The sequence below is a fragment of the Otolemur garnettii genome, unplaced genomic scaffold (genome assembly GCF_000181295.1).
Source record: "Otolemur garnettii isolate 467f Iridium unplaced genomic scaffold, OtoGar3 scaffold00060, whole genome shotgun sequence".
Lineage (NCBI taxonomy): Eukaryota > Metazoa > Chordata > Mammalia > Primates > Galagidae > Otolemur > Otolemur garnettii.
The window spans coordinates 5,376,178-5,399,785 of NW_003852455.1; the positions used below are offsets into that span (position 1 = coordinate 5,376,178).

General features: G+C 38.8%; 2 pseudogenes; one reads left to right on the plus strand and one right to left on the minus strand.

Moving 5' to 3' along the window:
- The window catches only part of LOC100947354, an 11,861-nt pseudogene extending 3,000 nt beyond the window's left edge, over positions 1–8,861 (minus strand).
- Positions 8,862–16,802: 7,941 nt separating this feature from the next.
- On the plus strand, positions 16,803–19,959 carry LOC100947672 (annotated as a pseudogene).
- Positions 19,960–23,608: the final 3,649 nt, after the last annotated feature.

Below are 23,608 nucleotides of genomic sequence, written 5' to 3' on the forward strand. Positions count from 1 at the left end.
CATCACAGCTCACAGCAACCTCCAACTCCTGGCTCAAGCAAGTCTCCTGCCTCAGCCTCCCAAGTAGCTGGGACTACAGGCACCCACCACAACGCCCTGCTATTTTTTGGTCTCAGCCATCATTGTTTGGTGGGCCCAGGCTGGATTTGAACCTGCCACCTTGGGTGTATGTGGCTGAGCCTTAGCCACTTGAGCCACAGATGCTGAGCCATAAATTTTGTTTTAAAAGTATCTATGTCTATTTAATTCACAAAGAGCTACTTGGCAGCATGCAAAAATCTTACATGGTAATGATTTTCCTCAGAATTGATGATTTTTCTCCTACTTTTTAATACTGCTGCAAATCAGAAGAGACACTTGTATGTTCCAGGTTCTATTTTGAATTATCAGTGCCCCTGAAAATTTTTTGCCTGAAGTTGTGTTGGTATGGATATCTTTCCCACTGTTTAATCTTGTAGGAATTATTCTGCATTGTCAAATCTTAGGTCAACAAAATGACTTTTTAAAAATCTCTAATTATTCTGGTTGTGTAATAGCCCTATATCATTATAGGGCACATATGATGTTTTGATACAGGCATACAATGTGAATTGTTCAAATCAGGGTGATTGGGGTATTCACCACCTCAGGCATTTATCATTTCTTTATGTTAGGAGAATTCTAATTCCATTCTTTCAGTTATTTTAAAGTATACCCTAACTTACTGTTGATTACAGTCACTTTATAGTCTTGTCATATATTTTTTATTCTATATCATTGATACCAGAATTTTGCTCTTCAGTGGGTTCTTGGTCTCGGTGATTCGAAGAATGAATCCGTGGACCACAGATCAGTGGTAAGATAGGATTTATTTACAGAAAAGAATACAGAAGTGCTAGAGTTCCTGGCAGAGGGAAAACTGGAGTCAGGAGAGAAAAGTGCTCTCTCTCCTTCTCTGTCTGACTGTCTGTAGGCTCTTTGTCTAGGGGTATATACAGTTGCATGGGGCCCTCGATAGTTACATTTAGCAGGGCTAGGTAGTTACATTTAGCCTGTCTGGGACATGGTGTCTGGGACATGTCTGGAACATTGTGTTTGGGGCATGTCTGGCCCTTGGTAGTAACATTTAGCAGGGCTTGGTAGATACATTTAGCCGGTCTGGGACATCTGTCTGGGACATGTCTGGCCCTTGGTAGTTACATTTAGCGTGTTGGGACATCTGTCTGGGACATGTCTGGATCAACATGTCTGGGTTGCAAATGAATGGCTACAATCCCTTTTTTCCCAGGCCTAGGAAATGGGGGGCCCCCTGCCCACCCTCCAGCCTGCTGGTTCTGCTGCTTGCTGCCACAGCACCAACACTGCCAAGGTGGAGGCAGCCGATCCATGCCCCCCAGCTCCATGAGCTCGCTGGGATACCCCTTGTCCTGTATAATCACTATCTAAATATAATTATGCATCTATTAACCATCCCCACTCTATCCTCCTTGCTACTCTTCTCAGCCTCTGGTAACCATCGTTCTACTGTCTCTTTCAGATCAATTGTTTTGAATATTTAGCTCCTCAATATGAGTGAGAACATGAGAAATTTATCTTTCTGCTTTTGATTTATTTCACTTAACATAACGTTCTGCATTTCCATCCATGTTGAAATGGCAGAATTTCATTCTTTTTGCAGCTATGTATATTCCATTGTGGATGAGTACCACCATTTTTTTATCCATTCATCTGCTGATGGACACTTAGTTGATTCCAAATCTTCGCTATTGTGAATAGTGCAACAATATAAATGGGAGAGCAGGTATCTTTTCAGTATACTGAATTCTTTTCTTCTGGATGTTTACCTCGCAGTGAAATTGGTGAGACAAATGGTAGCTCTATTTTTCTCTTTCTTTTTCTTTTTTCCTTCTTTCTTTCTGTTTCTTTTAGACAGAGTCTCACTATGTCACCCTTGGTAGAAGGCCATGGCATCACAGTTCACAGCAACTTCAAAGTCTTAGGCTTATGCAATTCTCTTGCCTCAGCCTCTCAGGTAGCTGGGACTACAGGTGCTTGCCATCTTTTCTTTCTTTTTTTTTTTTTTTTTTTGCAGTTTTCGGCTGGGGCTGGGTTTGAACCCACCACCTTCAGCATATGGGGCTGGCGCCCTACTCCTTTGAGCCATACGTGCTGCCTTTCTTTTTTGGAGGAACCTCCACACTGTATTTCACAGTGGTTGCACAAACTTACATTCCCCCACAAAGTGCATGAGGATTGCCCTTTCTCCACATCCTCACCAGCATTCATTATTGCCTATCTTTTTGACAAAGAATACTTTAACTGTGGTGAGATAGTATTTCATTATCTTTTCAATTGGCATTTCTCTGACTACTAATGATGTTGAGCATTTTTTCATGTACCTGTTGGTAATCTGTATGTGCTCCTGTGAAATGTCTATTCATGTCCTTTTTAACTGCATTATTTAATTTTTTCCTATGAAGTTATTGGAGTTCCTTATATATTCTAGTTATTAATTCTTTTTCAGATGGGTAGTTTGCAAATATTCTCTCATTCTGTGTATTGTCGTTCACTTTGTTGATTGCTTTGTTTGCTGTGAAGAAGCTTTTTAGCTTGATGTAATCCCATTTGTTTAATTTGGGTTTGGTTATCTGTGGTTTGGGGTATTACTTAAGAAGTTCTCTGCAAGAGCAGTGTCCTAAAGCATTCTCTGATGTTTTCTTTATTTTTTATTTTTTTTTTGTAGAGACAGAGTCTCACTCTGTTGCCCTTGGTAGAGTGCTGTGGTGTCACACAGCTCACAGCACTGAGCTTCAACTCCTGGGCTTAAGCGATTCTCCTGCCTCAGCCTCCTGAGTAGTTGGGACTACAGGCGCCCACCACAACACTCGGCTATTTTTTGGTTGCAGTTCAGCTGGGGACGGGTTTGAACCCACCACCCTCAGATATGACAGCCTACTCACTAAGCCACCGGCTCTGCCTCGTTTTCTTTAAATAGTTTCATAATTTCCTGTCTTATATTTACGTCTTTAATCCATTTTTGATTCGTTTTTTGTCTATGGCAAGAGATAATGGTCTAATTTCATTCTTCCATCAATCTGCTAAAAGTGAATAGAGTGAAAGAAAAAACATTTTGGGAAGAAGAAACAACCAATGCAAAGGTCCTCAGGGAGGTTGGAACAGAAAGCTTAATTTTTTTAATCCCAGTCAATGCATCTCTTAATTGTTTTTTCCCAGATTTAAGAATTAGTTGTCAATCTATCTTTGTTTTTAGTATTGTAGAAATAGTTCTTCACAAACTTTTCAGTAGGAAGTTAGGTTCTTCTAGTCAGATATTTTAAAGCACAGATAGTAAGCCCCTTTGTAATAGCAATTTCAGTTTCTTCACGCTGTTTCTTATCTCATGTGGTTCTCTATTTCCGCCTCTCAGCCAGCTGCCTTTTCATCTCCGTCTGTTTTCTCAGATTGTTGTTTTATCTCATCTTTAAACTTGTTTCATAGATTCTGTGCTTTATTGAATTATATTGATAGCAAACCCCAGAAGCTGTGTTAAATTGAATTGTTTCCCAATGTAAATGTACAAATAAATGTTCTTATTCTGTCTTGCCTTAGTATTATATACATCTCATTCCCTTAGATTGTAGAACTATATTTCATAAATACCACATTACTTGTGCTAGTTTAATCCCTAACCATTTAGAGAAACAAACAATTCAACCTGGAATTGAATTATGCAAGACTAGAAATCAGATTCTCTTGGAAGATTGGTTTTAGTCTAGCCTTTGATCCCATACTATGACCTACAGTCAAACAAGCAAACAAAGGGAACAACATGTCTCCTCTGTTGAACTGGATTGACACACACACACAAACATATACACACACAAATTCTATTTACTTATACCTGCCAGAGGTTACAATAACTCTAGGCACTAGCAAAAGGTACTCAAAATTTTACCTTATTGATGTCACATATGTTAAGCTATGTCAAATCATTTTTAATAAAAACAAGATATGTAGAAATGCACATAATAAATTGTGTGTACATAAAGAAAGTGCCTGTAATGGGCTGGGTACCCATAGCTCAGTGAGTAGGGTGCTGGCCACATACACTGAAGGTGGCAGGTTCCAGCCCAGCCCAGGCCTGCTAAACCACAATGACAATTGCAACCAAAAAATGGCTGGGCATTGTGGTGGATGCCTGTAGTCCCAACTACTTGGGAGGTTGAGGCAAGAGAATCATTAAGCCCAAGACTTTGAGGTTGCTGTGAGCTGTGACACCATAGCACTCTATGAAGGGTGACAGAGTGAGAGTCTGTCTCAAAAAAAAAAAAAAAAAAAAAAGAGAAAGTACCTGTAATGGAACAAATTAGATTCTTCTCTATCTATCAAATCTGTAAGAACTATTTTCATGTCATTTAAACACTGTGATCAGGCGGCACCTGTAGCTCAGTGGGTAGGGCGCTGGCCACATACACCCAGGCTGACAGGTTCAAACCTGGCCTGGGCCAACTAAACAACAATGACAACTGTAAAAAATAAAAATAAAAATAGCTAGGCATTGGTGGGCATCTGTAATTCCACTACTTGGGAGGCTGAGGCAAGGGAATCACTTAAACCCAAGAATTTGAGGTTGCTGTGAGCTGTGACACCAGAGCACTCTTCTAAGGGTGACAGAATGGGACTCTGTCTCAAAAAACAAATAAATAGATAGATAGATAAATGAATAAATAAAATAAAATAAAAATAAATACTGTGATCACTTCTCAAAAAGCTATCATTATGATGAGTAATTTTGTCTTGTAGGTACCTTAAATACCAAAGCCTATAAAAGGGTGGATACTTTGTATCTTTTGTATTTGCCTGTATGGACCTGAAACTCATTCTTCTTAGTAAAGTATCACAAGACTGGAAGAGCAAGTATCCGGTGTACTCAATGCTAATATGAAACCAATACACAGACAAGTACATGCCCACATGGAAAAAAAAACAACAACAACAACTATATTCTAGCAAGAGGAAGGAGGAAGGGGAAAAAAAAGGGAAGGGGGATGAAGATTGGCAAGTTCTCACCTAACATGCGCAAGGTTGGGGTATACAGCACCTTGGGTTCAACTACAACTTGAACTTTACCTTGGAAGTGAAAACAATATAGCCCAAACATTTGTACCCTCATATCAATTTGATATTAAAATAAAATCTTCCAGTAACTGGAAAGTTAATTTCACCACATATATTTGGTTTTGATAAATTTTGAATAACTTTAATTAATGCATATCAGTTTCCTAAAGTTGATAGCCTTTGATGGAGCCTATAGATCAACTGCCAATTTTTCTGCTTGAAAAATTAAACTCTGGCCTTGATAAAGAAAGATCGCTCCTCAGAGGGCAAGCAGACTGTCCCCACACCATGCCTCTAGTTACAGCACTTCTAACCAGAGCCAGCTCAGGCATCTGGTAAAATTGGCAGCTCCCAACACAGTGAAAACCCTTCAACTCACGAACATCTCTCTCTTAAAATCACCATGGAGCTCAAAATGCCACTTTGAAATATTAATGGATTGTGCTCCCAAAGATCGTCTATTAAAAAATAGGCTGGGAAGCTATGTTCCTACTTTAATCAGTCTCAGATAGTAACTGAAGCAATGCACTCAGCAATACCAATGGATAAAGAGACGGTTAATTCAAAATAATCGTCACTCCCCACAGAATTTTAGAAATGGCAGAGTAATATTTCAATACACATATATGCCTAAATATGTTCTGTGAATGAATTTGGGGAGACGCAGTACTTTGGTGGGAGGCCAAAATATTCAGGCAGAGGGCAGAGAATGGATAATCCGCATCCCAAAGCAGCTTCTGCTCCTAAGTAAAATACCTGAAATTTTAAGAGATCGTATTAGAAACAATTGAAACTTATTTTAGAAAATGACACTCTGAAAGGATCCACTTTTAGATATTGAATATTATGGGTGATGAAACAAGCCCACTTTCAGTCCCAGGACTAGATAATATTAAGAAGGGCTCTGATATGTTATAGTGTAATCCTCTCCTCACTGACTCATGTTCTCATGAAAGTGAAAAGCATACTCTTTACAGATGACTGTAAATTCTCAGCTGATATTTTAACTGTCATATTCCATTCTGTATTCCTTTCCTATCAATGACAGACCATTCTATAAGTAATGAAATTGCTATAAAATATCGTCATTAATTACATTCATTTATTTTACTATTAAGAAAATATTTTGAATTATACAAGATCAGACAAGTAAGTTTGCAAACTCATCCTAGACAAAGTGCCAGATACCACACTGCTGAGTATCGCCGTGGTCACCTTGAACGTACTCCCCTGGGGAAGCTGTGCACCAAGTCCAGCCGAGTCCATCTTTCAAAGCAATTTTGGAACTCTTCCTGGACTGTCAGCTCTGATGAGCTGTTGTCGTATCTCACACAAAAACACGGAACAACAAGAACGAACACCACTCAGCAAGACAGGGCCACATGTCGACATGACATAGCTTTTATGAAACCTTACCAAGTTGTTTATACGCTGCTGCCAATATAAGCCTGACATGGCAAGTTCATGAACTTAATTGTCGTGACCTTGTACAATGACAGCTCTGATGATCGTTCCAGAAAAAGAATTCCAGAATGGCTTTGAAGGGTGGACTAGGCACTGGCGTTGGTGTATAGTTTTGCCCGGGCAGTACATCAAAGGCAACCGTAGTGATATTCAGCAATGAGGTTGGTAGCACTTTTTTTAGGACAAGTTAATAAACTGAATTGTCAGATATTGTAATTCGTTAAAATTTTCCTTTTCTAGGTCTATACAAACATGAAAATCCTATTGGTATAGGAATGGTTGTGTTGGTTAGGATGATTAGAAAACTTTTATGCACAAATAAAGGCCGTGTCATAGGCATTGCATTGTTTCCATGCAAAAATATGGACTTGGTCTTACAAATCCTTTAATTAATAGAGCTCTAAGTTAAAAACTGTATAGTTTTTATTTTTATGACCAAAATATCAAGACCCCCCCAAATGAACTTGATCTATTCAGCAAAGTTTGCATGAAAAGGGTAAAATGTAATTTAATGTAGCCTCGTACTTCGTTTAACTAGAGCATAAGGAACTAGGCTGATGTTCTAAATCACAAACAAGGGAATAAAGGACTAAATAAAGGAGAAGGGGATTTTGTTAGAGGAAAGAATCTCTCTTCATCGCAGCTGTCACATTAGGTGATCTTTTAAATTCTATTTGGTAATTCCCTTCTGAAACACCATCACTCCAAATCACTTCAGTAATATTTCTCACCACGCTGATTTTCCTTGATGAGATTCTCCTACAGTGTGAAGGCATCTTGCTGCTCCACCACCTGGGGCAGCTACTTCTTTATCATGCTTCAGAGCCGCAGTGAAGAGGGGGCTTGCTTGGCTGGCTGCCCAGGAGCCAAATAGGCACTGGGCTTGAATTGTGCTTGTTTCTCTTTGAATCAAGCTTGGCCCTTATCGTTGAGGTAGCTTGTGTGGGGGGTGAATATAAAATCTAAATTTCTAATTAGTTGTACAGCTTGAGACATACAAGGAGATATTCTTCTTTGGTTCATCAACTGCAAGATACAGAAAGTAGCTCTCATATTAGATTCTGTAGGCATTGACTACTGGATTCCTGCTCATTTTCCTAAATCTTTTTTTTTTTTGAGACAGAGTCTCACTTTGTTGCCCATGGTAGAGTGTGGTGGTGTCCATAGCTCACCGCAACCTTAAACTCTTGGGCTCAAGCAAGTCTCCTGACTCAGCCTCCTGAGTAGCTGAGACTACAGGTGCCCGCCACCATGCTCTGCTGACTTTTTTTGTTTTTAGTAAAGACAGGTACTCTTGCTCAGGCTGGCCTTTATCTCCTGAGCTCACACAATCCTCCCACCTCTGCTTCCCAAGAGTGCTAGGATTACGGGTGTAATCCATTACACCCAGCCAAGACTACACTATGCTAATTCTGATTCTTTCTCAGTTTAATGATTTGTTCATTTTACTTGGTACTACTGTCTTCATTTGGCTTGCTTAATATGAATAGTTTTCAAAAACCAAAATAAATTAGGCTGAAAGTAATAGAATAAATGTAGTGTGACACTTTCAGACAATATAGATACCTGTATTTTGTCTTGGGTGAGCCAATGTTCCAATTTATTACCTTCATAGGCAGAGTTAGACATGAGTCCAAATGTTTTTTTACAAAGGATATAATCAAATAAGCTTTTTTTTTTTTTTTTGAGACAGAATCTCACTGTGTCACCTTTGGTAGAGTGCTGTGGCATCACAGCTCATAGCAACCTCAAACTCTTGGGCTTAAGTGATTCTCTTGTCTCAGCCTCCCAAATAGCTGGAACAACAGATGCCTGCCACAACACCTGGCTATTTTTTGGTTGCGGTTGTCCTTGTTGTTTAGGAGGTCTGGGCCAGGCTCGAACCCGCCAGCTTCGGTGTATGTGGCTGTTGCCCTACTCACTGAGCCACAGGCACCGAGCCCATCAAATAAGCTTTTTAATCAACATAACCAGAAGAAGAATAGGACTGAGTTAATTTATTACTATTTTTAGCAAAGTGGGAAAAATGCAGGGAAAATCTCTGTATAGGTCATCAATCCAGGAGGTACACCAATAGTGAACTTGTAATGGAGCAAAGAAATATTGTGCCCCCCCCCCCATAAGCACTTTAGAAGGAAAATCCCTCTGGCTATAGTCTGCTCAGCTCTCACAACTCCACCTTCTCCTGGGTAGAAATTATGTTCCCTATTGTAAAACCTAGATAGTACCTTCATAAAAGTGAGTAGCATTCACTGACCTGATGAGGGGTTTAATCTGAGCTGTCTATTATGCTCTACCATGTTCGAAATCTATTACCTTTTTTCCAAACCAAAACGTTTGTGAGAACTGACATAGCCCTCTTAGAGTTACCAGAAATTTACTGGTGGATGTCAATCATTTAACGGGTCAGTAACCTCCGGAGTTTGGTGATTCTTCCCAGTTAAACTGGAACTGGAACAAAGATTTCCTTATCTACCACTATTTTATTTATACTTCGCTACTTTGTGAAGAAAATCCCCTTGCATTGGGAATGGAGATCTAACAACAGTAGGACTCGGATAGTTTAAGGTTTCTCTTAGATCCTTCCAGACTCCTAGAGGCCAGAGTGAAATGATCAGAGGAACAAGTTCAACCCCAAAGTCTCAGCTTCTCCACTGACTCACGGCAGGTCACATTGTCATTCTCTGAGTTAGTGTCCTCTCCTACGACAGAGACAATAATACCGGCTTTACGTGCCTCACAGGACTGTTAAAATAACCAAATACAGTGACTACATGAAGGAATTTTGTACACTTACGAAACTCTAAGTACGATGAACTGTTGTCTTGTGGAACATACTACAAACTATCAGTTGTCAGTTTAATTAGCAGATTTTTTTTCTCTGTCTGGCAACAGATGATTTTAATTTAAAAAAAGAAGAATCCGACAGGAAAAAGAAAAGCACTTGTTATAAGAAAACTTGATTCATGACCTTCCTATCAAATTCATGACACCCAAAGGGAATTATGAAACGCCAACATTCCGTTTATCTGCACTCATGCTCATTTTACTCTTGAAATGCTGTGTTTGTTCATATGGTTGATGGGTTGATTATTTTTTGGCTCAAAGCTTATGTCTTTGAGAATATTTTTCCAAAGAAAAAAAAAAATCCCCTTTTCAGGCTTCAGCATCAGGCAACATCTGACAATTCGGCATAGCCGTCGTAAAACTACAGCCATAAGTAGAGCTGGACCCTGGGAAGTCTCAGGGCAAAGGCAGGCATGCAACGGTCTCTCTAGTCAGGATAAATTCTAATGGGAGTGAGGTGTCGTGGGTTTTCTTCACTATTTTTCATGGAAAAATCCTAATGTTCTTGATATCTCGGGGGTAAAATTTATCAGAGATAGAATGACTAATCTCTGTATTGTTGCTAGCATTTGTTTTCATGAATGGGTATCTCATCTTTTACTGAAATACGAACTATGGTATTATGATGCCGTAGAAACATGAAAACGTTCTAAGAAAAGGGAGGAATCACAGGAAATGAGCCTTAGGATTAGAGCTGATCCTTATGCTGAGCCAGCTTGCTACATGACCTTGGGTGTCTCCCTCATTTCTGGATATGAGTTGCCTCATTTGTAAAACTGCCAGCGTGATATGACTGATTCCATGTTAAGTGAGTTCTAAAGTCAGAGTTCTAAGTTTTACTTTTCATCTCTTACAGTTCTAAAATAGTTGGGAGAGATAAGAAAAACAACATTATTCTGCATCAATTATCAGAATAACTTATTAAAATGCAGGAGGAAAGGTTTTTTCCTTTTCTTTTTAGACAACCATCCCTGTGGCTTCAGTAGTTTTTCATCTGTCGGGACTTAAGCATGAAGATGAATAGTTGCATTATTTTTGTGTGCAAGAGCTAATAGCCTCTTAATTGTTTTTAAGAGGACATTTTAAAAGAGCCTGTATTTCCCACATTGTATATGTATTTTTAGAATAAGGGCCTCTGATTTACCACAGCTCAGCCTCAGCCAGTGAAAGAGATTATTTTTAAACTATTGAATTATTTTAGTCAGGCGAACGTGTAATTATTTCCTCCATATAACTTTGGCTCAAGTGTGGATAACACTCAGAATGCAGTTGATAGATTCGTGTTCTTCCCAAAGGGACAGAGACGGAGATAAGCCTTTCCCTATGTATATGAGAAAAAATATTGCTGCTTATTTATTACTAAATACCCTATAATGTGGAAAGGGAATGTTACATAATGAAAACCACTGAAAAGTCTAAATTGTCAGAGCAGATTTTAGCCCGATCATTTATTTTCTGCATTTCTAAACATAAGTATCCTCCCTCCCAATAAGACACAACAGCAAACAAGGGCCGAGAAGTACAATGAATGGATAGATTGTGGAAACTTAACTAAATCTAGGTTACTCGTAATTAGGATTGTGCTGGGAAAAGAAAAGAACTAAAAGTGGGGTGGCCTCATTTCCATACCTGTTTAACTTGTATGAAGAATGTTATGGTAAATCATCTCCTTTATCAAGGCTCTGTTCCCTCAGGTGGTAAAAGAAATATCATTTTCCCAATCTTACCCACGTAAGTACCACCAGAATCTACTCTCTGGAAGCATTTGCCACCTCAGTAATCAACACAACCATGTTTAGTTACCAGGTATGACAAGGCCCTCCTCTGTCACCACCATGCTGCTATCTGCTCACCACACTCCCGCCTGAGTGCTCGCTTTTCCATTTCTTGAATGTCCTAAGCTTATGCTCATCCCAGAGCTCATGCACTTTTCTTTTTGCTTTGAAGACTCTTCCCTAGTTGGAAACATGGCTGCCATCTTCTCATTATTTTGGTTTGAGTTCAAATATCTTTTATTACAGAAGATGTTTCATCCTACTTTAATTATTTCTTCATGATTAAGAATTCATGTAATTATTTATTTTAAAAATCTCTTTAGTGTCACTGAACTCTCACAAAATACAAGCATCATGGAAAATAGAACTCCCCCTGTCTTGTTCATGACCATATCCCAATATCCAACCACACTTCCCATTATGTAGTAGGAAATTAATAAATGTTTTTTATTTGCTAAGGAAGTTGAGTAACTGATAAGGTTTTGTGTAGCTCTGATGTTATATAAATAATTGATATTTAGGATTGGCACTCAGAGCTCAGTGGTTAGAGAGCCAGCCACATACACTGAGGCTGGTGGGTTTGAACCTGGCCTGGACCTGCTAAACAATGACAACTGCAACAAAAAAATAGCCGGGTACTGTGGGGGGCACCTGTAGTCCCAGCTACTTGGGAGGCTGAGGCAAAAAAATGGCTTAAGCCTAAAAGTTTGAGGTTGCTGTGAGCTGTGATGGCACTGCACTCTATCAAGGGCAACAAAGTGAGACTCTGTGTCCAAAAAATAATAATAATAGCAACAACAATGTAAAAATGGTTGATATTTAGATAAAAAGGTGAAATCATGTAAATGGCAAGGTCTTTTTATGCCCATTCTTTTTTTGAGGTGGGTGTTGTGGCAGGTGCCTGTAGTCCCAGCTACTTGGGAGGCTGAGGCAAGAAAATTGCTTAAGCCCAGGAGTTGGAAGTTGCTGTGAGCTGTGTGATACCACAACACTCTACCACGGGCAACAAAGTGAGACTCTGTCTCTACCAAAACAAAAAAAAAAGACAGAAGTAGAGTTGATTATTTGAGTAGAATAGAGCTGAAAGTCACATCCATGCCGCCTCTCTCCAAGTCACTTTACGAGGTGTAGAATTTTGGAGAAAATACATAAAGCCTAAACCCCATATGTAGTGCATCTCAAAACTTAATGTGTCAAACAGGAAAAAAATAAAATGACAGTGCTGTGGTTTGGGTGAATAGGTTCACAACCAAAGTCATCCTGAATCATCATAATTGAAGTTAGTGTCTGTGTCTACTCTATTCCTCAAAATTATTATATCATTAAGTGGACATAATTCAGAAGTTCTGGAAAAGAGGATGATGCCACCTGGCAATAATCTAGGGAACAGGTTCCTGGAAGGAACCATGAAATATGACAGGACTCAGTAAGTTACCTTGTTTAAAAAAAAACAAAAACCTTAAAAAGAATGCAAGTTGCAAGGTTACAGGCAACCCCGCAGACAGATCATCAAACATTGATCACAGAGGGCTTTCCTGAGAGAAGAACAAAAATAACAGTTTACTGAGGAGTGGAAAGAAATATGGGGCACATCTTATCCTTTAGGCTTAAGGTTCCATTTTAAGCTTGGGAGCTTTCCTGTTCCCACTGTCAAAATGTTCTGTGCTCTGTATAGAAACATCTTTGTCATCTAGAAGCTTCCATCTTTATTAACTGATTGGAGGTCTAGAAACAATTAGAATGCTGAATGTTTGCATATTTTCTAATAAGAACTAAGTTTCTGACAGCTGATTATACATAGACCCTCTTTCAAGTAGTATATACATATTAACCCAATTTAATTCTAAAGCCAACGCTTATATGCAGGAATATTATTTTTCCCACATTGCAAGTGAGGACACCTAAGCTCAAAAGGCAAAGGCGTTGTTGTTTGCACAACTCTTAAGGCTTGTCTTTTAACTCTTTACCACTTTCTAGAGCTTCTAACTTATTTTTCTATATACGATAATATTTTCCCATAATCCTCATAATAGTGTGACAAAGGAATTCAAGTGAGTTTATTCCCATTTTACCGAGAAAATTAATACATAGATTGGAGAACAGTGTTGCCCCCTACCCCCCTCAGGTAGTTACTGGTATAGTTAGAAATGAGACATTTCAACTTAACCGTTTTAAATTTCATTTTTCACCACATTAAGCCATAATATCTGAGAAATCTGCTTTGTCTGTTACGAAAGTCAGCTAGGTCAATGTCATGGGATTCTGTGAGGAAAAACTAATAAAGCGTGATTGTAAAATCCCAGCGAATTGCTGAGCGAGGCAGTCTGCTGTGCTTTCCCTCCCTGGCATACATTCTAGAAAGAAATAAATCAGACAGGCACCCTGTGTTTGTTTGTGGAGGGGAGAGGGGAGCAGCCGCTAGTGATGATCCCTTATGCATAGTTTCCAGGGGTGGGACATGGATCAGGCTGGGGTGTCAGAGCCAGAGTGTAAATATTCATGAGGATGTGGGTGGCTACCGGGAATAGATGCACTCCAGGGAAAGGCAGCCCATGTCTTCCAGTCACAAGATGCACTGTGCGGTTGGTCGGAGAGGCTGTAACACCTTCCAGAGGGGAAGCCCTGAGCCGCCTTCCAGCTGTCTTTGGTAGCTTCTGCTCAGGAATAGTAGCAAAGTCTGAGAGAGATGAGCTGACGGGATCTGCAAAGAAATTTCCTTTGCGGGGAGCCAGAGAAACGATGGAATTGGTGTTTCACACTGGGCTTTTTGCCTATGATTGTTATCATTTCCTTGCCTGTGAGTCTGATGCGGCTCTTTTGAAATAGCCTCAGTCATAAAGCCAGTGTTCATGAAGGCTTCTCGGACATTGCTGTAGAAAATACATTCCGTGATTATTGTAATCCTGTTATTTTTCCTAAAGGAAATGACATCTGTAAAGTAATGCATTTGAGTCCATAACAATATCTCTAATGTCATGAAAAAAAAATCCTTATGAATATTTTATAGGAACTCAGAGAATTGTGATTTTGTCAAGTAAGGTGTATGGTGCTTAAATAAATACATTCGAAGGCCATGAAAATAAGGAAGACTATAAAAGAGTCCTGTTATAATATTATATATATATGAACTGTTCAATGACAGATTAAATATCTTAAATGAATTTTTAAATTTATCAAGTACATCAAATAGGTTTTAAAAGCCTTTTAAGTATGAATAAAACAGAGACAGAAGGACTGGCTGGGACAAGAGGAAAGGGATGAAAAGGGAGGCAATACTTTGTCCACAAAACAATACTACTATTATTATGTGTAAGGCACTCTAATATTTTCTATTCTACACCATTTTATTCTACATGATTCTATTACTTCACATATTTTTTATGACCCCTTAAATCAATTGCACAATGCAACATTCAGTCCTAATTTGCTGTGTGATAAAGAGACATACAGAAGTCTCTCAAAGGATAACAACTAAAATGCTGGATCACATAGTAAAGATATTTATGTATTTCCTTATGTGATAAATATTCTTGGAAAAGCGGCAAGTCCCAAAGTTTTCTTCCACTCTAAATATATCTGCTGTATCCTGGAGAACTGAGGTTTTATTCATACAAATGTTTAGGGTGTATATAGAAGGGAATAAAGCCAAATGCCAAAAAAAGGGTAGCATATTATAAGAAGCACACACAATTAGATAAAACCCCAAATAGATATAAGCAAAGTATAATGGTCAGTAAGAACTAAGCCACATTGCTACCCTGAGAACAAAGTCTCCCCTGAGAAGTTAGAATCATAGGCAACCCTCCAGCAGAACTGAGGTCTGAATCCAGCTACTAGAATGGATTAAGAAACTACTAAAAGATAATTTAAAGGGTCCCTATTTTGAATTACTCTTTCCCATAAGGAACTGGCAGAGGCAAATGCAATTCTTATCAGCAGGAACTTAACTTCAACCTCACCCTGAAATATTCCTGGTAGATAAACAGCTCAATAGTTAAGAATCACAAAATATAATACAAAACAACAAGCCACTCTAAGTGAAAACTAGAAAAAAAAACAATAAACAGTTTAAATAACTCTTCAGATATTTTTTTTTTCAGCTACCATTGAAGAAAAATTAGTGAACTCAAAGATAGATCGAAAGACAGGATGTAGAATACACAGAGAGGAAAAGATAAGATGAAAATATAACAGGGTAAGAGCTAATAGGAATTAGCGTGAGGAGATCTCGTAGTATGATCAGAATGTCAGAAGATGAATGAAGAACAGGAAAGAGGCATTATTTAAAGAAATAATGGCTAATTACTTTCCTTTGATGAAAAACATTAGTCTATATATTCCAGTCCCAAGTAAGACATACAAAATGAAATCCATACCTAAACACAATGAAGTAAATTAAAACAGAAAGGACAAATATAATGGTAAATAATTGGTTATATCTAAAGCAATTGTTACTCGTATGTCACCAACAGTTATATTGTTTAATCTGGGGAGTAATCAGGCTAGAACCCAAATTCTGAGATTCACAATGTCCTGGGATATTTAATATATTTACAAAGATTGGTTTTAGATTTGCTAAATTTAGTACATGTGTGGAAAATACTGAAGTAATCTCTAAGATAACAGGCATAGAGTATAACTTCTAAAATAGAAAGTAAGCATTTCAAGGAAGACAAGAGAGACAGTAGCAAAAAACAAAAGATAGTAAGACATGGCTCGGTGCCTGTAGCTCTAGCAGCTAAGGTGCCAGCCACATACACCAGAGTTGGCTGGGTTTGAATCCAGCCCAAGCCTGCCTACAACCAAAAAATAGGTGAGCCTTGTGGCGGGTGCCTGTAGTCCCAGCTACTTGGGAGACTGAGGCAGGAGAATCACTTAAGCCCACGAGTTAGAGATTGCTGTGAGCTGGGACTCCACGGCACTCACAAGGCCACAAGGGCAGCCACAAGGGCGACAGCTTGAGGCTCTGTCTCAAAAAAAAAAAAGATAGTAAGACATAAAAATATCACATGAAAATTTAATGTGAATTAATCCAGATATACGAAAATCACTGTAAATATAAACAGGTTTGTGATAGACTAAAAGTTTCCACATGCCTTCATTACTCTCTACTGCAAAAGCAGCATGTATTTCCAGTCTTACTGAATTCAGGCTGGCTCTGAGGCTGCTCAAGCAACAGAACACAGCAAAGAAGATACTTAGCAAGGTCCAAGTTAAGCCTTTAAGAGGACTGTAAACTTTCACTTCCTCGGCTAATTAGAACATTCACAACTGGAACGCTCCTGTGCAGAGCTCAGTTACAGATGTAAACAGCTCAGTAACCTCGCGGAGAAGCCCAGCGTGGCCACTTTCTCTGGTGGGAAGTCCCAGAGAACTGCTACGTGACAGCAGATGAGTGAGCCGTCCTGGTGCTCCAGCCCAGTGGTTGTACAAAATCAACGTCATGATGACTCTACAACGCCGATGCCCGAGGAATAGCTGCGGTCCCGCAGTGGCCGCTGCCTGGAGACTGTTGGTGGCACCAATGAGCTGCCGAAGAGCTCACCGCCTGCGCAAGGTGTAGACTGCGGCAGAGCAGGTCCTGCCAGTCTCTCCAGAGAGGATGCCCTTGAGTCCGTGATGGGCTGTGGGACAAGCGAAGTCCTTTGCCAGTCACCCAGGGATGTCCAGCTGGATCCTTCCTTAAGAAGGTGGAGCCCCTGTGGGGCATCAAGAGTGACGTTTACAAGCACTTTATCACAGAGGTGGCCAGCGCTGCCCTCTCAAAGCTGGGTTCCCAGCAGCCAGTCAGTATGCACACCCCTGCCCCAGTGTCCCCACTACTGGCCACACAGAGTCTCCCCCAGAACCACCATGAAGAGCCAAGGTGTCTAAGTACAGAGCCAAGTTTGCCTCACGTGTGACAGCTAAGTATGACATCAAGGCCCTGATTGGCTCATGCAGCTTCAGCCGAGTGGTCCAAGTGGAGCTCTGGCCACCCGGCAGCCATTTGCCCTCAACGTGATCCAGACCATGTTCCGGGAACCAGCAGGAAGTGACTCCAAGGTGGGCGTGTTTCACCAGGGATGTGATGCCAACATCAGTCAGTTGGTGGAGGTGTTTGAGATTGAGGATCGTGGGTACATGGTGATGGAGCTGGCCCGGGCGGAGAGCTCTTCCATTATATCACTGCCAAGGGTTCCTGGCTGAGCATGATGCCACGAGTCCTGCAGATGGTGCCATGATGTCCTGCATCACACACCCAGACCTCAAGCCCAAGACTCTGCTCTACTATCTCCCAGGCACCAACCCCAAAATCATTATTACCGACTTTGGCCTGGCCAGTGCTCCCAAGAAGAGTGATGACTCCTTGATGAAGACCACTCGTGGCACACCCGACTACATTGCCCCTGAAGTCATAGTCCACAAGCCCTTCACCAACTCAGGGGACGTTAAGGGCACTGGGTGTCATTGTCTACATCCTGCTCAGTGGCACCATGCCCTTTGAGGAGGACAGCCACACCTGGCAGTTACAGTCGACCCTCAGGAAGCAAGTACAGTTACTGGGGGAGCCCTGGCCTAGTGTGTCCAACCCAGAGAATCATAAAAGATGATGGTAAAATGGTTGTTTTAAGCCACTAGATTTCAACATGGTTTGTTTCACATCAATAGATTATTGAAACAGAGCAAAAAATGTTCTGTTACAACACTTAAGAAAAGCAAGTATCAGTATACCCAGAGGTATACTATATTTTAAAAACATGCCCCAAAGTATATACTTTTCTAAAGACATATGTATTCACTCATTCCACACAGCACCTGTGCAGAAGTAGTGCTAGTGTATCTTAGAGACGAGGGTAACGAGAACAGAAAAGTTATCACCTGGCTCATAGGTTTCAATCAGATTTCAAACCCAGGGCCTGTGATTTTAGATACTGAGCTGTTACTCTCTATGCATGCTGTATCTTAACACTTATTGAACACTTAATACTTGTCAGACTGTGTTCTAAGTTCTAAGTTCTCTACATTCCTAACCAAAACACCTAACTATCTTCTCTAAGAAGACAATGAGATGAAAAAAATTGGGCAGCGCCTGTGGCTCAAAGGAGTAGGGTACAGGCCCCATATGCTGGAGGTGGTGGATTGAAACCCAGCCTTGGCCAAAAACTGCAATAATAATAATAATAATAATAATAATTAAATAGAAAATATATATACACAACACCGATACTAATCAAAATTAAGCTTGAATAGCCTAGATAATGACTACCAATACAGACTATAAAGAATAAAAATTGGCTCCGTGCCTGTGGCTCAAGTGGCGAAGGTGCCAGCCACATACACCTAAGGTGGCGGGTTTGAATCTAGCCCGGGCCCACCAAACAACAATGATGGCTGCAACCAAAAGATAGTCTGGCATTGTGGCAGGTGCCTGTGGTCCCAGCTACTTGGGAGGCTGAGGCAGGGGACTCGCTTGAGCCCAGGAGTTGGAGGTTGCTGTGAGCTGTGATTCCAGAGTACTCTACCCAGGGGGACAACTTGAGGCTGTCTCAAAAAAAAAAAAAAGAAAAAAAGTTACCATTGGCATAGTGGATCATTACAGGATGATGCAATTCTCAATAAATCAGGAAAATACAATAATTCTAAATTTTTATGAACATCTAATAACACAGATTCCAAATACACAACCATTAATAAACTATACGGAGAAGTTTAAAAACCTAGCATTATAGTGCAAGTTTTTTTTTTTTTTTTTTTTTTTGAGACAAAGCCTCAAGCTATGCCCTGGGTAGAGTGCCGTGGCTTCACAGCTCACAGCAACCTCCAACTCCTGGGCTCAAGCGAGTCTCCTGCCCCAGCCTCCCAAGTAGCTGGGCCCACAGGTGCCCACCACAATGCCCAGCTATTTTCTTTTTTTTTTGATTGCAGCCATTATTGTTGTTTGGCGGGTCTGGGCTGGATTCGAACCCGCCACCTTAGGTGTATGTGGCTGGTGCCTTAGCCACTTGAGCCACAGGCGCCAAGCCTATAGTGCAAAATTTTTAACATGACTATTTTAATAATTTATACATCAAGCAGAGAGAAATTCAGTAAAGTAACAGATTTGAAAAGTACAATTAAAAAAATTAAATTTTATATGATCCATTTACATAGACTATTACACTAGAATTAAAAATTATGCATTCCATTCAAGCTTACATTAAACATAGTAAAGACTGGCCAAATTTAGTGTTAGGCAGCTAATTTCAAAACCTTGATGGATTTTTGGATAGTATTTTTTGACCACAATACAATTAAGACAGAAATCAATAGCATAAATATAATTAGAGAAAAACTGCATGCATTTTGCCCATCTTAATGAACAGGGCAGCCAAATCCTTTTTAATAAATGAGCAAACTGAATCCAGCAATGTACTAGAAAGTTAATACATTAAGATCAAGAGGATTAATCAAAAGAATGCAAAATTGGTTACTTACGCACATTCCATTAGGTTGAGATAACCATTATAAAACAATAGAATAATATGAAAATGACTTCATTAAACTCTTGGATTGTCTTCTTATCTGTAAAATGGTGATGCTGATTTTTGTTCTATGTCTGTCTGAGATGATAAAGATGATCACATGAAAGAAAGATCAATGGCTGTAGATGTGGTTTGTAAACTGCAAAGCACTGTAATAAGACTTTATTATGCACCAAAAAATACTAATATTTCTTTTTTAAATTCAACTTGTGTAGTTTCTTAACTTTTTAATCATGTTGTATATTTAGTCAATAAGCTACAGAGCAACTTAGTCAATAAGTTGAACATGTTCTTAAGATGAAAACATGAAACAGGTATGGAGAGCTATACATTCACAAGTACAGTCAAAAAATAATTTACAATTTTTTACAGATCACCTAGGTTATGAAATGATGATTTCCTGTTACTCAGAGAAACCCATTGTAAGTTTTCCTTGATCGTAACTCCTTGCCTTCCACTCAAAGTTAGTCACAATTCTGAAATTTTCGTTACTTAATCTCTTACCTTTACAGTTTTATACCTCTGTGTGTTTCCCTAAGTGTATATTGATGTATGTGAGTGAATAGTTGTACCTGTTCTTGACATTTAAATTTGTAGAATTATCCAAGATGTGTATTTAGGTACTTTTTCTTTTGTTCAAACTTATTAAGATTTTTCAATTGTAACACCGTTGAGGTAGTTTGTCAATATTTTACTATTTGGTGTTCTATTCTATTCTAAATATACCGTGCTTGGTATCCATTTTCAAACCAAATGTTTCAACTGTTTCACTTAACTGTTTTAAGCAATGCTACTGCAAACACTGCCATCCATGTCTCCTGGTCTCTGAGTGCATATGTATAAGACTTTATCTAGATTTTATACTAAAACTGAAATGGTTGTTTCAAAAGCTGCTACATTTTAAAGAAATCTAAGAAATCCCCAACTCATTCCCAAAGTCTTTGTACCTACACACCTTCCCATCAGCAGGATGTGAGTTTCCTGTTATACTACAGTCTCAAAATTGAAGAAATAACCCAACTTCCCAATTGTTGTTACTTTGGTGGATTTGAAATGCCTTCTTATTAAGGTCTTATTTTGTATTTCCCTAATGATCAATAGAGTTTAAAAATTTTTCTCTTTTGGTTGGTAATTTATTTTCTCTTCTGGAAAATTCCTCTTCGTGTCTTATGTCCTTTATTTTATTTACAAATAATATTATTTTTATTAATTTCTTATTAAATATTAGGAGACACAAAATAATAGATAATATGCCTGAGATGAAGAATGATAAACACTGTTTTACTAAAAAAAATGATATTCCCTTTGGATTTTCTGTGTGTCCTGTGGATCCTTCCTAATCCCATTCTCCTTCCTCAACTATTAGTGTAACCACAGTCCGGCTGGGCTTCTGTTTTTAGCTTCTGACTATTCCCTATGTGTGTGTGTGTGTGTTTTTTTTTTTTAACATTGTTTTACTACATATTTGTGAGTTATAAACTTTTCCCCACCTTCATGCTCAATAACTCTTTGTTTTTGGTTAGCATTAGCTGGATTAGTCAGCATTGCTAAGACAGCAATTAAACAATATTAAGTAAAACACTGCCGCTACTTGGTGGATTACGCAGATAGGCCTATGTGAACAGGGGCTTAATTGCAAATCATTGCTGGCAATAGAAAGCACCAGCTCCTTTGACTCTGAATTTTGGAGTTATGTCTGAACTGACTAGGTGTTTTATTTTCTCTTCCCTGTGTACTTAAAATGACGTGAGTCACCACGCCTGTGTTCTGATTAGCATGCGCTCAGGACTCTCATTGTATCTCAGGTTCATCTGAACAATCAATATTGAGGTTGAGTGTGTAATTTCTTCACATTTTAATACTATAGTTGCAAATACATTCTCCACAAACAGCACACAATATTAATTTGCTAATTTATGTTTCACGAATTTTTATGAAATGCTTATTTGTTTATAGAACATTATTTCTGATAGCTATACATTTTTAGCAAAGGCAAGGTACGTATTTTCATCTTTTATCTTCTATTACATGCTTATCACAACCCATTAAATTTTATCTTAGTGAACACAATAAAATGCAAGTATAAACATTAGAAAAGGAAACAAAAGACCTTTAAGGTACATGGGCCAATACAAGGCCTCTTGATTTTTATTGTTACTGAAAATTTTTCTATATTATGTTTTTTAATATTGTTGACTTCTGTTCACACTCTCATCAATTTTTGTTGATATTCTTGTGAATACATTATTGGATATCTTCTTGTTTATAACTTATTAGAGACTACATATATACATATATGTACACACATATGTATTACATATATATTTTATATATATCCTAGTCTATTATACTTGTCTACTTACTTTCTTGGCATATGTGAAATTTTTATTGAATAATTAGAACAAGTATGGTGCTATCAGAAAATAACTTTATTCTTTTCTCTTTTTATTAATCAAATCTATTCTATAAAGGCCAATATTTCTTCATCCTTTGGTTTCTGATGATCATTCTATGATCATACTTTCATTATTCTGTGACAATTATTGCTACACTGTAATTTTTGTTTTGTTTGTTTGTTTGTTTGTTTGAGACAGAGCCTCAAGCTGTCCCCCCTGGATAGAGTGCTGTGGCATCACAGCTCACAGCAACCTCCAAGTCCTGGGCTCAAGCGAGTCTCCTGCCTCAGCCTCCCAAGTAGCTGGGACCACAGGTGCCTGCCACAATGCCTGGCTATTTTCTTTTAGGTTGCAGCCGTCATTGTTTGGCAGGCCGGGCTGGATTTGAACCTGCCACCTTAGGTATATGTGGCTGGTGCCTTAGCCACTTGAGCCACAGGCGCCAAGCCTACACTGTAATTTATTTTATGCCTGCTAGTCACTTTTATTCACAAAACAGTCTCAATCAAGGAATTTAAATGATCATTCCTAGTTGTTCTGGATCCACCGTGGCAGAGTAAGTTCTCTCCATCCCATCCCTGATCCCAAGCTTTATTTATGTAAGTGACAATTTAGCAATTGCCTTTTACTTTTTATTTGATTTTTTATTTTTTTTTCGATTTTTGACCAGGGCTGGGTTTGAACCCACCACCTCCAGCTTATGGAGCCAGCGCCCTACTCCTTTGAGCCACAGGCACTGCCCAGCAATTACTTTTTAAATGCATATATTATCCCTCCTGGGAAGAAGTAAATGTTTGGTTTGTCTTCTTTGTTGTATTGTAATAGTTCTTTATATATTCTGATGCCGTTCATGTCTATATTTTTAATCACTTGTGTTTTTGGAGTCATTTCTAAGAAACCATCACCTAATTCAAGGTCACAAAAATTTACACCTTGGGCAGTGCCTGTGGCTCAAGGAGTAGGGCACTGGCCCCATATACCATGGGTGGAAGGTTCTAGCCTGGCCCTGGCCAAAACTGCAAAAAATGAATAAAATAATAAAAATAAAAAAAAATAAATTTACTCCTATGTCTTCTTCTAAGAGTTTTAGCTTTTACACTTAATCCTGTAATCCACTTGAAATTCAGTTTTTAAATATTGTGAGATAGGGGAATAACTTCATTATTTTGCAAGTGGAAAGCTAGTTGTCCCAATACTATTTGTTACAAAGACTATTTTCTCCCCTACTGAATTGTCCTAGAACCCTTGTTTTAAAAAAAGAAAATTTAGTATATATACACATATATATAGTATACTACATACTTTATATACTACACTACATATATATAGCTCTATATCTATGGCTCTATATAGCAGCATATAATGTCTATAAGCTATATAGACATATAGATATATATGACTCTATATCTCTGAACTTTATTTCTGAATTTTCAATGTGATCCAACTGATCTACATTTTTGTCTTTATGTCAGTACTACATAGTCTTGATTATTGCACCTTTGAAGTAAGTTTTGAAATCAGAACA